Consider the following 12,614-nt stretch of genomic DNA (forward strand, 5'->3'; position numbering starts at 1 on the left):
ACAAAATGGCGTTTGATTTCGGTTTGCCGCTAAAATTAAATTTCAAGCGGCTGTTCCAAGATTTACTGTTTGGGAGCCAAACGAAGTACTCCTCAACGTATCCTATCTAGATGCTAATAACGCGAATCGATTAATTCTACGCTGTAAAGTTTGACTGTGTTGAAATATTTATGAAAGCATATCAACATGATAGCATTTTGTTGGAATAACTAATAAATTATATTTTATTTGAGCGCCAACCTCTGCAAAACTCTTTGTTATATAGCTGCCCATGACAATAATATTAAGAATAGCTATATCCTCTTTATATAGAAGTCCAATAATACTATATAGTGAGGTCCACGTTATAATGGCAGTGGATAAAGATAGAAGAATAGCGATACCGATTCTCTGCATTAATTAATTATATTTCTTCACTGTCAAAAACATAATTGGCATCGTTGTGGACCTGGAAAAGGATAGTAGCACCGGCTTTGTCGAATGATAGACAAGGATAGCAAAACCAGAGTTGATCAAATTCTGTCATTATAAGATGGCCCTCACTATAGTGAGGTTATAATGGGATTATTTTATTAACATTGATTTTGCTATTCTTATCTATCATTCGACAAAGCCGAAAGCGCAAACCTTTTTCCAGCTGCGCAAGGTGCTCAGATCGTTTTTTGAACAATGCAGAAATATAATTTTATCATAGAATATCCAATCTCAATAATTGAATGAGCAAAGCAAATTCTATGTTTCAAGTCAATCGGCGTTTGTCTGTTTGTTTGTTTGTACCGCAGCTACAGTCGCAGTTATAGACCGATTTGGATAAAATTTGGTATACAAGTATACTTTGAAACAAGGTGCAGAAACGTATATATTTGAAATTTTTGAATTCATCCCTGTTTCAAGATGGCGGCCCTTTATTCAGAAATTTTACTCTGAAAATCAACCTTTTCAATACTTTATCGGATCAGGTTCAAATTGTGCTAATTTTTCTCAGTGCTCCAAAGCAACATTATTTCATGTATCACATGTTTAATTTATTTTTATTTTTGGAATTCAATTTTTTTTCCAAGTCCCAATCCAAGTTTCTGATTTTTTATCTTTTCAACCGTGCTTCCGAGCTCAAAAGTGTAGAGGACCTTTATTCTTCAGCGCTCCAAGGTGGTCTTATTTCATATATCGCATGTTCAAAATTTGAAAAAAAATTCGAATTCGATAATTTTTTCCCCCCAAGTCCCACATTTAAAGTTTCAGATTTTTTTATCTCTTCAACCGTGCATCGTAGCTGAAAATTGTAAGGGACTTTTATTTCCCAGCGTTCCAAGCCGGTTTTATTTCATACATCAGATGTTGAAAATTTTGAATTTTTTATAATTCGATAATTATTTTCCAAGTCCCAGATATCAAGTTTCAGATTTTTATCTCTTCGAGCATGCATCCTAGCTCAAACGTGTAAATAACTTCTATTTCTCAGCGTCCTCCACCGATCCTATTGCATATATCATATTCTAAATCCAATTCGTAAGTTTGTTTGTCTGTGAATAGGCGTGCGTGTGAGTAGTGATGTTGGTGAGTGTAGCGAGTTCTACGAACTACTAGTAAAAATTTCTTACTCAATTATTGAGGAATATATTTTCTTGAATAATAAAATACAATTTATCATGTATTATTTTGAACAAGAAAAACAGTTAGCCTAGCCTAATACCCGTATTGCATCAAATATACCGGTATCAGCTATCCTCTATAGGAGACAGTGGCAAGGCAGAGAATCGGCAACGCTGTTCTTCTATCTTCTATCTTTCTCCACTGATATTATAACGTGGACCTCACTATAGCATGTGAACAACTGACAGCTTCAATAAAATTACATGACTCCTCGCCGTACGATGAGGAACGAGACGACTCATCTGCTGCCACCATTGAGCTCAAAATAAGAACAGGATGAATATTATAGCAATGTTTTGCATAGTTTGAATTGAAGCGATCGATCCTCAACCCCCTGCCAACCTATACAAGGCAGTAGACTGAGTATTTTTGCTGCTTCAATTCAAATTCACCAATTTGATTAAAGTAGCGAAATATCATTCAGTACAATATAGACTACCCTTTTATATTTTTTTGTGCATAACATGTTTTAACCCCTGATAATCATTTTAAAATGTCTCATGTCTCTAATGAAATTGCTCTCATGAATCATTTTCAAAAACCATGACTCATGTCTATTATTTAAAATTGGCTCTCATGAGTTGCAAAATGTTATGCACTGATAAAATATAATATGGTAGGCCTACTTTACTGGATGATATTTTTGTTTCATTCTAACAAATAAAATTGAATTGTAGTAGAAAAAATACTCAGTTTAGATATTGCCTTGAGGTTGGCAAATAGTTGAAGATCGTTTGCCACTTCAATTTATTTCGGCCCGGTTGCACAAACGCTGGTTAAATTTTAATCGAGATTAATTTCAGAGCCGTCTTTTCAGAAAAGCCTTTCTCTGATTTTTATTTATTTTTTATTTTATTTATTTACAATGCAAATGACACTAATGTAATAACATTGAAAGATGAAATAATAAGTCCTTGTGCTATTTTTCTTCCAAAATTTATAAGTGACAAAGTCCAAGATAAGGTTAGAGTTTCACGTGTACAATTTTTATAAAATCTTAGTCCAAAATAAACATTAAAACTATAAATTTTGAATTTAGATGGCCCGTTCCCTCTCCAGTGCTCAGCTTTCAGCCAGGAAGGAAGGAAGGAAGGAAGGAGATGTCTGCAGCCTGGGCCTGGTAGCGTTTGCCGGTCAATCCATTCACGACAAGTGTCTGGGCCAAGTGATTGGTTCTCATGAATCAATCACGGTTAAAATTTAACCGGCTTTTCTGCAACCGGGCACTACCTCCGTAAACAAAGCCATAGTGCATTCATGTGACGTAAGCACAGGTAGTGCTCCTACACCAATAAAAATTCGTTGATTTAAGCTGATTTTTATTTTTATTTCAAATTATTTTTATTGCATGAAAAATTACAAACAATGGTGTACACATCACAAATTTGTAATGATTTTATTATAATACCTACTTAACTAATCTTAGACACTAACAACTAGAGAAGATATTAGACAATATTGACAAAAATAAAATACAGTCATACAAAAATTGTGAAGAAAAAAAGAAATATCATGCTTCTCCTCCACGAAGGCTGTAGCCTGTGTGTTGAAAGGAGTCTGGTTTTTATAAGAAAAGTATAATGATTTGTAGCATAAGGTAAGGATAGTTTTTATAGATGAATAAATATTGTAATATCTGGTAAGTTACCTGCGGTATTGTACTAGAATAGTTAAGCTACTCTATTTTTAGAGAAAAAAAAATATAAGTAGATGAATAATTGCTTAAAAAAAACAAATAATTCAATTGAATAACAAATTGGTACATACATGCAGTAAATAAACTAGAGTAGGATAAATTTATGTTTAGATAAATTTTAAAAAAATATTACTAAATGAAGAATAGCTTGAAAAAGTTGCCTTAATCATTCTAGATGAAATATGATATTCAAAGAGAATAATATGATAAATAGTTGAAGTAGAAATCAGTTCATTTATATATTCAGTTAAAACATTGGAACAACACATTGAAAATTATTGAAAAATGTTGATATCAATATAACTAGGAACATACAGCTGGATCACGAGTTTAATATAATATTATTATTGATAGCTGGAATGGATCATGAGCTCTATATTTTCCCTTCCTATCTCCCTCAACCATATTTTAATGTATTTTTTGTACATATAGGGTGTACAGTTATGAACATTACGGAGGATGGTTGGCATGTTTATGTATAAAATATGTGCAATGTAATGGGTGTTTGTTGTTGAATGAGTTTTTATAAGTCTCGGAATTTCAATGCCTAATGAGTATGCTGAGCGTGTTGTGCGATTATGAGGGTTATTGATATAGATTAGGAATAATAATGATCCCAATGTGCTTCCTTGCACCACACCGTAATCAATAGAATTTAAGCTGCTCTCAACTCCCATTATTTGATCTATATCAGCTAGTGTTTTTATTGGTGTAGGAGCCCTACCTGTGCTGACGTCACCAGAATGCACTATGGCTTTGTTTACGGAGTTATAGTGGACCGGACCTCAAACTATCTGAAACCTTGTTGTTCATGACAACCTCGAGGCTTCATTTAGACAACGAGATATCTAGGCAACGAGACTGACTGCTCAAAATATCATGGGTAATTAATTTATTGTTATGAATGTTATTATTCGAGGTTAGCCAGCGATGTAGCCACACTTTTGCACCAGGTGGTACCAAAGGTAGGTACTGTATGGTACCACATCTACTAAGCAGTACCCATAAGGTACCAGGCTGCTACTAGGAGCAAAACGCCTTGTATGTCCGTAGCCGTGAGGTCATTTTACTCCGCCTTAGCGTAGCTTGAAATACGAATGTCTTTTGAAAGATCTAGCTGACCTATCTCATAATGTAAATCAATCTACCGGCGTAGCGTAGTCGGTTTGAAATGGAAAGATTGATTAAAAATAAGAGAGACATACCAATAAGCTACATGTTTCAAAATACTTATGGATTGTACTATGAGCTCATATTCTCTTCAATTTTATGTATTATTCCATTATTTTACGCATCTCCCTACGAGAATGTGGAATTCTCAATCTAGCAACAATAGATAATTAAAAAAAATGTAATTTGGACACAATATCTGGAACACAATTTTTGACTCTGCAGCTTCATTATGGCTAGTTAGGAGCTGAAAATATTGAAAATCCTCATCACTAACCCCTGTGCTAAAGGTGGAGTACCGACTTGTTGATGAAAAGCATAGAATGGTAGGATAATACGTCAAATTGAAGATAATTAAATCCTCTACAAACCAACGTTTATTACTTAGTTTTTCTATGCATTGTTGTTGAGTAATAAGCCCTGAAAGTGCAAAAAGTTGAGAGAAAATCTGTCTTTTCAAAGATTTTACACTTTTGAAAGTGAATATCTCGAGAAATAAAGGAGATATCACAAAACTTTGCTGGACAAAACTTGTCGGAAATTTATCTAGCTTCACTTTTGTTCATTTAGTCATGTCGCTAGAATGCTTTGTTTCCAATATACACGCGTGTAAGCCAGAAATAAAAAACGACTTTTTTTTACCTCCCTCATCCCTTAAGCGCAAGGGGTAGGGATGAGAACTTTTGATATGCTTACCTTCTTACTAGTCTTCTTAGCTGCGAAGTCAAATATTGTGTTCCAAACGTTCCCTCTAAATTTCCCTGTCAATTGATCCATTGTTGTTAAACTGAAGATTCTACACTCAACACTTTAACGGCTGCAACACTCGTAGGGAGATGCGTGAAAAATGAAATAATACATAAAATTGAAGAGAATATGATGCTCTATGAGCTCATTATTAGCACGGATTTTTCCAATCAATCGTTAAAAAGGCATAAGGCTAAAAAGATGAAAAGTCGGAGCCGGAAGGGGTTTTCTTCAAAATGTGACACCTTCGAGAGCTCATACCTAAAAAACTGAAAGAAATATGGGAAAATGTCACAAATAAAACTTGTAGGCTGATTTGTAAGCTTCAATTTTGTATTCGACAAAAAATTACGAAAGACGCATATTGTCCGAGATATGTGCAAAAATATGGTACTTTCAAACCACCCCCATCCCCTTAGCACAGGGGGGAGGAGTGAGGACTTTTGATATGTTTACCCCCCCTTACTATCGTCAAAAGAGCTGCGGGTCAAAAATTGTGTTCCAAACTTTTCCCTCTATACCTTTTTTTGAGCATTCAAAAAAATTTTTTGAGCATTCTGGACTATTATTAATAATTAATAATTATAATAATCAATTATTGATAAGAAAAATTTCTGTATGAAGACAGAAAGTAATGAAATTTCCGGTTCATAATATTTTATTCCGTCGAATAAAAAATCGCTCGTTTCAAGCACCATGCTTGAGGTTAAAAAGGTTGTAGCATCTTCAAAATGATGAATTGAAATTGTTACTTTTTCAATGTCCTATAATCTTGATTATTCAGATCCTCTGCACTATGTACGACCATAGAGAAAAGAAATCATAAGCATTAATGCGTTTCTTTGTAGTACAATTTTGTGTGTTTGTTACCATGGACGTAATAATTTAGTAGGCCTATCATCAACATGTGACCTCATGTGCACGGCATTTTGTTGTCGGGCGTACTTGGAAATCTATTTAGACAGAACGGTCTACCTGGTCTGGACTGTAGAGTCCCGACGGATTTTAAAAAATTGTAACTCAGGACCCAATGAAGCTATCCTAGAGAGCTCCGATTTATTTTATTTAATTCGGAATTTTATTATCTAAAAAAAGGCGGAAGTGAGTATTTCTGCTCGATTTGGCTTAATTCGCGGAAAACTAGAGAAGGAACCGAAAATTCGATGTTTTTGGGAACTCTGTAAAAGGCTCCAGGGATAAGTCAAATTTTTGTATTTGAGCTGTTCAATACTCCAGAATCATTTTACGAAAAATTCAGATTGTTCGAAATTAATTCTCCAAACGGATCTTTTTCACTACCTCCTTCTCAGACCACCGGTAAACTTTGGCCGTTTCAGACTACCATACCGTAGCTTGAGCGACGTCTTCCTACAGGCGATGTAGCAGAGTAGCTCGTATCCCTCCGTAGCACGTATTCCACAAGTTATAATATGAAAAGTTCATACCTCAAGTTCAAGGATTTTTATGTATTTGATCACAGTTAAGGTCATTTCACAACACAGTAGTGTAGTTTGAAATATGATTTTGTAAAGTATCACTAGTAAAACATTTTTTTAGCCTGTTGCACATCCTAATGCTGCATCCACATTCTTGCCAAGTGGCAACCAAAGCATGCTCGACTAAGAATGTTCTTATTCTATAAAATAATACGGCCCTAGATTTGTGATAAGATACTCTTTCAACACTTCAATATGAGAAGAATACTTTGTTCCAGACAGGATAACTTTGTCTTTTTTCGTTAGGGCTACTTTTGAATAGAAATAAAGATAAAAATCCAAGTACCCATTTTTATAATTGTTTGCTCACAACATGTTTCGGCTATGATGCCATTATTAGGATAACTTTGATCTTGAAACAGTGATAAGGAAAAAATGCCAAGTCGAGAGTATAATAATTCTTGTTGGATGTTGGAAAGAACAGAAATTACAACGGGATAGTTGCAACGCTTTGACTTTTTTCTAAAGCGAAAGATTCTCTAACCTTTTAATGTCACTGATAAAACAAAGGGTGATTCTTCTCAGTTCTTCTTCATACAGCAATCTTAAATCAGTTCCCTGTTAGAAACTTTTCTCATTTTTCGATGAAATAACTCAAATAACGACTGTAATAGCTGAGGCGAGTGGAAGTGAGTAAAGAGTTATAATAGCACGCTTCCGTTTGTTTTAGGTTCATGGGAAAACTTTACCCTCTACTGCTGAAATACTTTTTCATAGTGGCTGCCTGTAAATAATTTTTATCGGTAAATAAGGAATCAATCATTTCCCTTCCCTGCTCTCCACTCTTAATTTATAAAGAGTCGAAGAGTGATTTCTGCATTAAATGAATAACTAAGAAGATAGATTAGTATATTTCATTAGGAATAATAATTTTAAAGAAATACCAAGTCATCATCATTAATAATAATGTAGAAAAACTAGCTGGATTTGTCGCTTCCATGAAAAAGTGTGGTTGGTTAGAGAGTGCAGCTCTGATAATAAATCTATTATTATTTTAGTCATAGCTCACGGATTCCATTCTTATCTCAACTCTTAACTGGAATTCCGATTATAGCCTCCTTATCAAAGTACAAGTTCCAAGTAATAAAAGCCTTTCATGTTAGTATCATTAGCCAGATATTATCTACGAAATTAATAAGTCCTTTAGTTTAGTGTATTAGACTCTCTTCAATACACTGTGTTCTCGTATTTCCATAATGACGTGAAAAAATATCATAATACTTTCAACTAGATGAGATAATATAAATAAATGGATAAGATATTACTTTCTTGTTTGATAGGTGTATGATTGATTATTTTGGTCGCGATAAAACACAATTCTTGAATTAGGTGATGAATCAGTCTAATAGACGAAACAAAAACTTCAAATAAAATAATACCGGTACAATTGAATTGAAATTGTATGAGAGAATAAGTAAATGTAAGTCTAGTACTTGTAAAACTTTATTCAGTGTCAACCTTTATATAACGAAATATAACGAAATTACCTCACTTTCAAATCTGGATCATTCATTAATAATATCCAGGTGAAGAGGCTAATTGCAATTTATTAGGAGAGTTGTTGGCTACAGTATCTTGAAAGTCAAGCCTATGAGTTATGACTGTAGAATGCTGGCTGCGCTTGCAGTAGAAGTAACTAAACCATGTTATACATCTTTGGTGGTAGCATCTGTTGAAGCCTGCTTGCTAACAGTAGGCCTACACACAGCTTGTGCTCCAAATGCCTGAGGAGTTGCTCTCCTATCGGATAAGTTCTACTTAATAACCCTCAAGCGAAATCGCAGAGTTGAGCTGCCTACTCATCCTGACTTTTTCCCTTCTGAATGATGATTAGAGAAGAAGGGTAGCTTTGCTGATGTTCAAATAATTTAATTAATTTTTAATTTTAGAAGCTTTAGATGCATACTAAGTATATGATCTATGCTGCACCATGAATAATTATTGCATTTTCAATCTTTACCAGCTGTAGTACCTAATCAAGATAACATAATAATCTTCTATAGATATTTACTCTTAGATAGCTGAAATATTTCTGTTCATAATAGTAGTTCCCAATATGTCATGTTTGAAACCGCTGGTTGTTTTTCCATTTTTGCAAGCCAATAAATTATCCATCCTTCCACGAATTTGGATACATTTGATGGAAACTCACACGAAAAAAGATGGGAAATCCATATAAAACTCTAAAAAGTTCTCCTAATATTTTTTTGTCGAATCATTTCTGAACGTGCTCCAGTCTTTAGAATCTGGAATCACTATCAATGTTTTTGTCCGGTCGATTTTCAGATATGCTGATAAATAGATAGACAGCTGATAGTAGCTGCTACTTCAATACATCTTTTGTATAGAATTGCCAGATCTATCTGTAATTCACATAATAAATTAACATATAAAATTGTGAGTATGGTCAAACTTATTGAAAAATACAGAGAAAAATAGAAAAATACGAGTTCAATAATTAGTCTGATTGAAAATGTTTTTCCTTTTTCACCTTTATTGTATGGATCTTTTAAAATTTCCCGTTATTTTGGGTCATTTGTATTATCACTATCTATAAAAATAATGTCTCTGAAGAATGCGGTTGAAGAGAAACATCAGTCGAGAAGGAAAATGGCAGACCGAGAATATGATGAGAAGATAAGAATAAGGGATGATTTGATAAGGATGAACTATCTATAGAGGATGGAGAAAGTTGATTGAAAACAGTGATGCTTGGAAGAATATTGTGGAGTGGGCCAGAGCCCACATTGGGCTGTAGAGCCAAGAAAAGTATAATGTTTTTATGAGTAATAAAAATTGAAATCTCATCTCTCATTTTTTATGTTTGTGTTGATTTTCTTGAGACCTAAAATTTTTGAATCAGTTTGAAAATGTTAGGTAACAGATATGGGTGATCAATAATTATGATTATTATTTTAATATTAACAAATTTCATTCTGTTAACAAAAATTCATCATCACGATGACCGTGATCAATTTGAATCAGTCTATTCTGCTCAATTATTTTTCATTCATATCAATAAAAAACCAAAAACCGTGCATTTTCGTAGGTAACCATTTTATGTTTGATCAATTGCTTTATTGCTGATTAATATGTTTGATTAATTCCATATTCTTATTATTCCTAATAATGTATAACTTTTGTATAATGTGATATGAATAGGTATTTTGGAATAGGTAACAGAATAGGTATTTAATGAGAAGCATAATAATTATATTGGAGGATAGAATGGAAGAAAGAGTTTTCCATATAGAAACTCGTCTATCTTGTATTGGCTATTCGCATATTGTATTACTCCACTGACAGCTTCATTCTCTCTAATCTGAATACAGGATAAATAATGTAAAGAGAAGTAACTTGTTCATGTTTTCATTCCGTCATCCTCCTATCAAAACATAAACTGATTGAAAACTTCATAAACGAAACTCATTCCATACACAGTTTAATATATATCATTTCAAAGAACACGTGCTTCCTGATGAGGATCTCTCAATTGTGATTGCACTAAGGTACTTGATCAGTTCAAGTAGAATCCTCCCCGATTGTAAGACAAGACAACTGACAGAGCAAAAAGGACCAGCACAGCAAAGTTTTAAAAGCAGTTGGGGCGTTTCGGACATTCAACTACTAATTCTAAGTGAGGATACTTGAAGTGGACTTTGGCTGTGGTCGCAACTATAGTTGAGGAAAGGGTGAGAAGAGGTAGAATTTGTTGTTGTGCAGTTTCTTAAAATACTTTGGGTGGAGGAAGGGATAGTCTTTGCCTTGTCGGCCGGATAATTCTCAACGGTGTGGGTGGTGGGTGGGGGGAGGCAACTGGTGATCCAATTAGCAACAGTTCTGACAACTGTTACACAACTGCTGTCTCTAGTCTGCCCTCTGCCCCTCTGCCCCTCTGCCCCACAACTTTCCTGTTCTCCGGCAAACTCCTCTTCTAATTTCGTTTCAAAGTGAATGCTCTGATGACCCACATTGTTCAAGTTTATTGATAGGTGAAATACTTATTGCACGGTAAATTCAGTGAGCTTTTCCTATTATTGCGAATCCAATACTGAGCACTTCAAGTGTACGTGAACAGCAGCGTTGAAGCAAATTCAAGAAATTCATTCCATTCGCTGAGAGTTGAAGGAAATTCCGTTAACTTATTCAGGAGAAATATTATCTTCCCACGAACTTTGATTCCCTCTCATTGTATTTGTTCAACAATTATTGAAAATTTCCTCTTGAGTTGGCAAACATCTTTCATCAACATTGAATGAAATTAAGGGAACTGTTGAATGATGTTTGTAGACTGAAAATGTAGCACAAAATGCGAAAGTTTGAATATTCATACATTTCCACTAATCTAAGAGCTTCTTTATTAGGAATTTATTCTGAAGTTCAGTATTATCTTAGAGAAAAGATAGCATAAGTAGCAGCAATGTCTTTTCTCTATGGTACATTACTATGTGTGTATGGATATTGCTTGATCGCGTAAACAAATAAAACCATCAATCTGATACGACTATCAAGAATTTGAGTTTTCTACAACGTTTGAGAATCCTTGCCTCGAAGTTGGATCTGTATCTCCAATATTGTTTGCAAGACAGGGGTTGAAAAATGAAGAGACAGAAATGAAGAATCAAGAATGTTTTACTGTCACAAACAGAATTGCATTGACAAAAGTCATTTCATCTGGATACAAGAGTATTGATACTTAGTATAAAAGTACACGTTATATAATATCACAAATTATAATATAAATACTTGAATACTTTCAATGAGAACAAAAACTTGAATACAAACACTATGGGAGAGAGAATTACATACCAGCATTTCCTCGATTAAATAAAATGTTTCATTATTCAACCGTGTAAAGTGATAAATAAATAGCAAAAGAAATTTGATATCCACTATGAAGTTACAAAAATCCTTAACAGTCTTATTTGGTCTTCAATAATAGAATTCTTATCCACATAATGATTGATTAATCAATTCTTAATCACATAATGCTCAATTTCAAGTTGTGGATACATCATATACAGCCTAACAGCTTTTTCTCAAATTTTGGGATACTTACCAATCCTTTATTATCTGGTCTGTATAAGAGGTCATCGATAGCATTTCATTTACAAATAGGAGTAGGAGGTTTGATGAAAGATTACGCTCTTTAACAGAAGCTGTCAAGTACACGTCTTGATAAATTCTCCTATTTTGCAATAAAATGAACCAAAGTGACTATGAACCAACGTGACTATAACTTGCTATACTATATGAAAATGTTTATTAAAAGTTTCTGAATTGCCCAAAGAGAACGTTCTTTAGTACAATATTACATTAGCCGAATTATACTGGTGTGCGCTAATTTTGAAGGATCGTAGTTGACGCTGCACGAACAAGTGGTGATTGTGTGTGATTGAGCCGGACATTGCCTCAAATAGGATTCCGTACAATTTAAGCATGTCCGAAATCAGCTGTTACCAATCAATGTGTCACAATGCGTCTGGCATGACATCGCCCACTGACCGCGGTCGGCGTCAAGTGCCTCACATCACCACTAATCGCAAACCACCACTAAACTGTCGCCGGATATTTCGGTCTTGTGCGGTCTCGTCAAGTGCGGCTCCAGCACTGTTTCAGATGAATGTAGTACTCTGCAGTCTGCAATCGATACAATGCAACTTGATCGTGTTCAAAAACAAGCAGACTTCCAACTAAATGAGACAAACTTTCAACACTCAACTAGAACACGAACGAAATGTCTAGTGGCATCGATTAAGCCTCGAGACAGTTTTAAATGGAAATTCAATTCAAGGAAAACCTTGGATCAGAATCAGGTGGAGGAATACGAATAGGGACTGATAATCAATATA

The sequence above is a fragment of the Nilaparvata lugens genome, chromosome 4, assembly GCF_014356525.2.
Source record: "Nilaparvata lugens isolate BPH chromosome 4, ASM1435652v1, whole genome shotgun sequence".
NCBI classification, from domain to species: domain Eukaryota; kingdom Metazoa; phylum Arthropoda; class Insecta; order Hemiptera; family Delphacidae; genus Nilaparvata; species Nilaparvata lugens.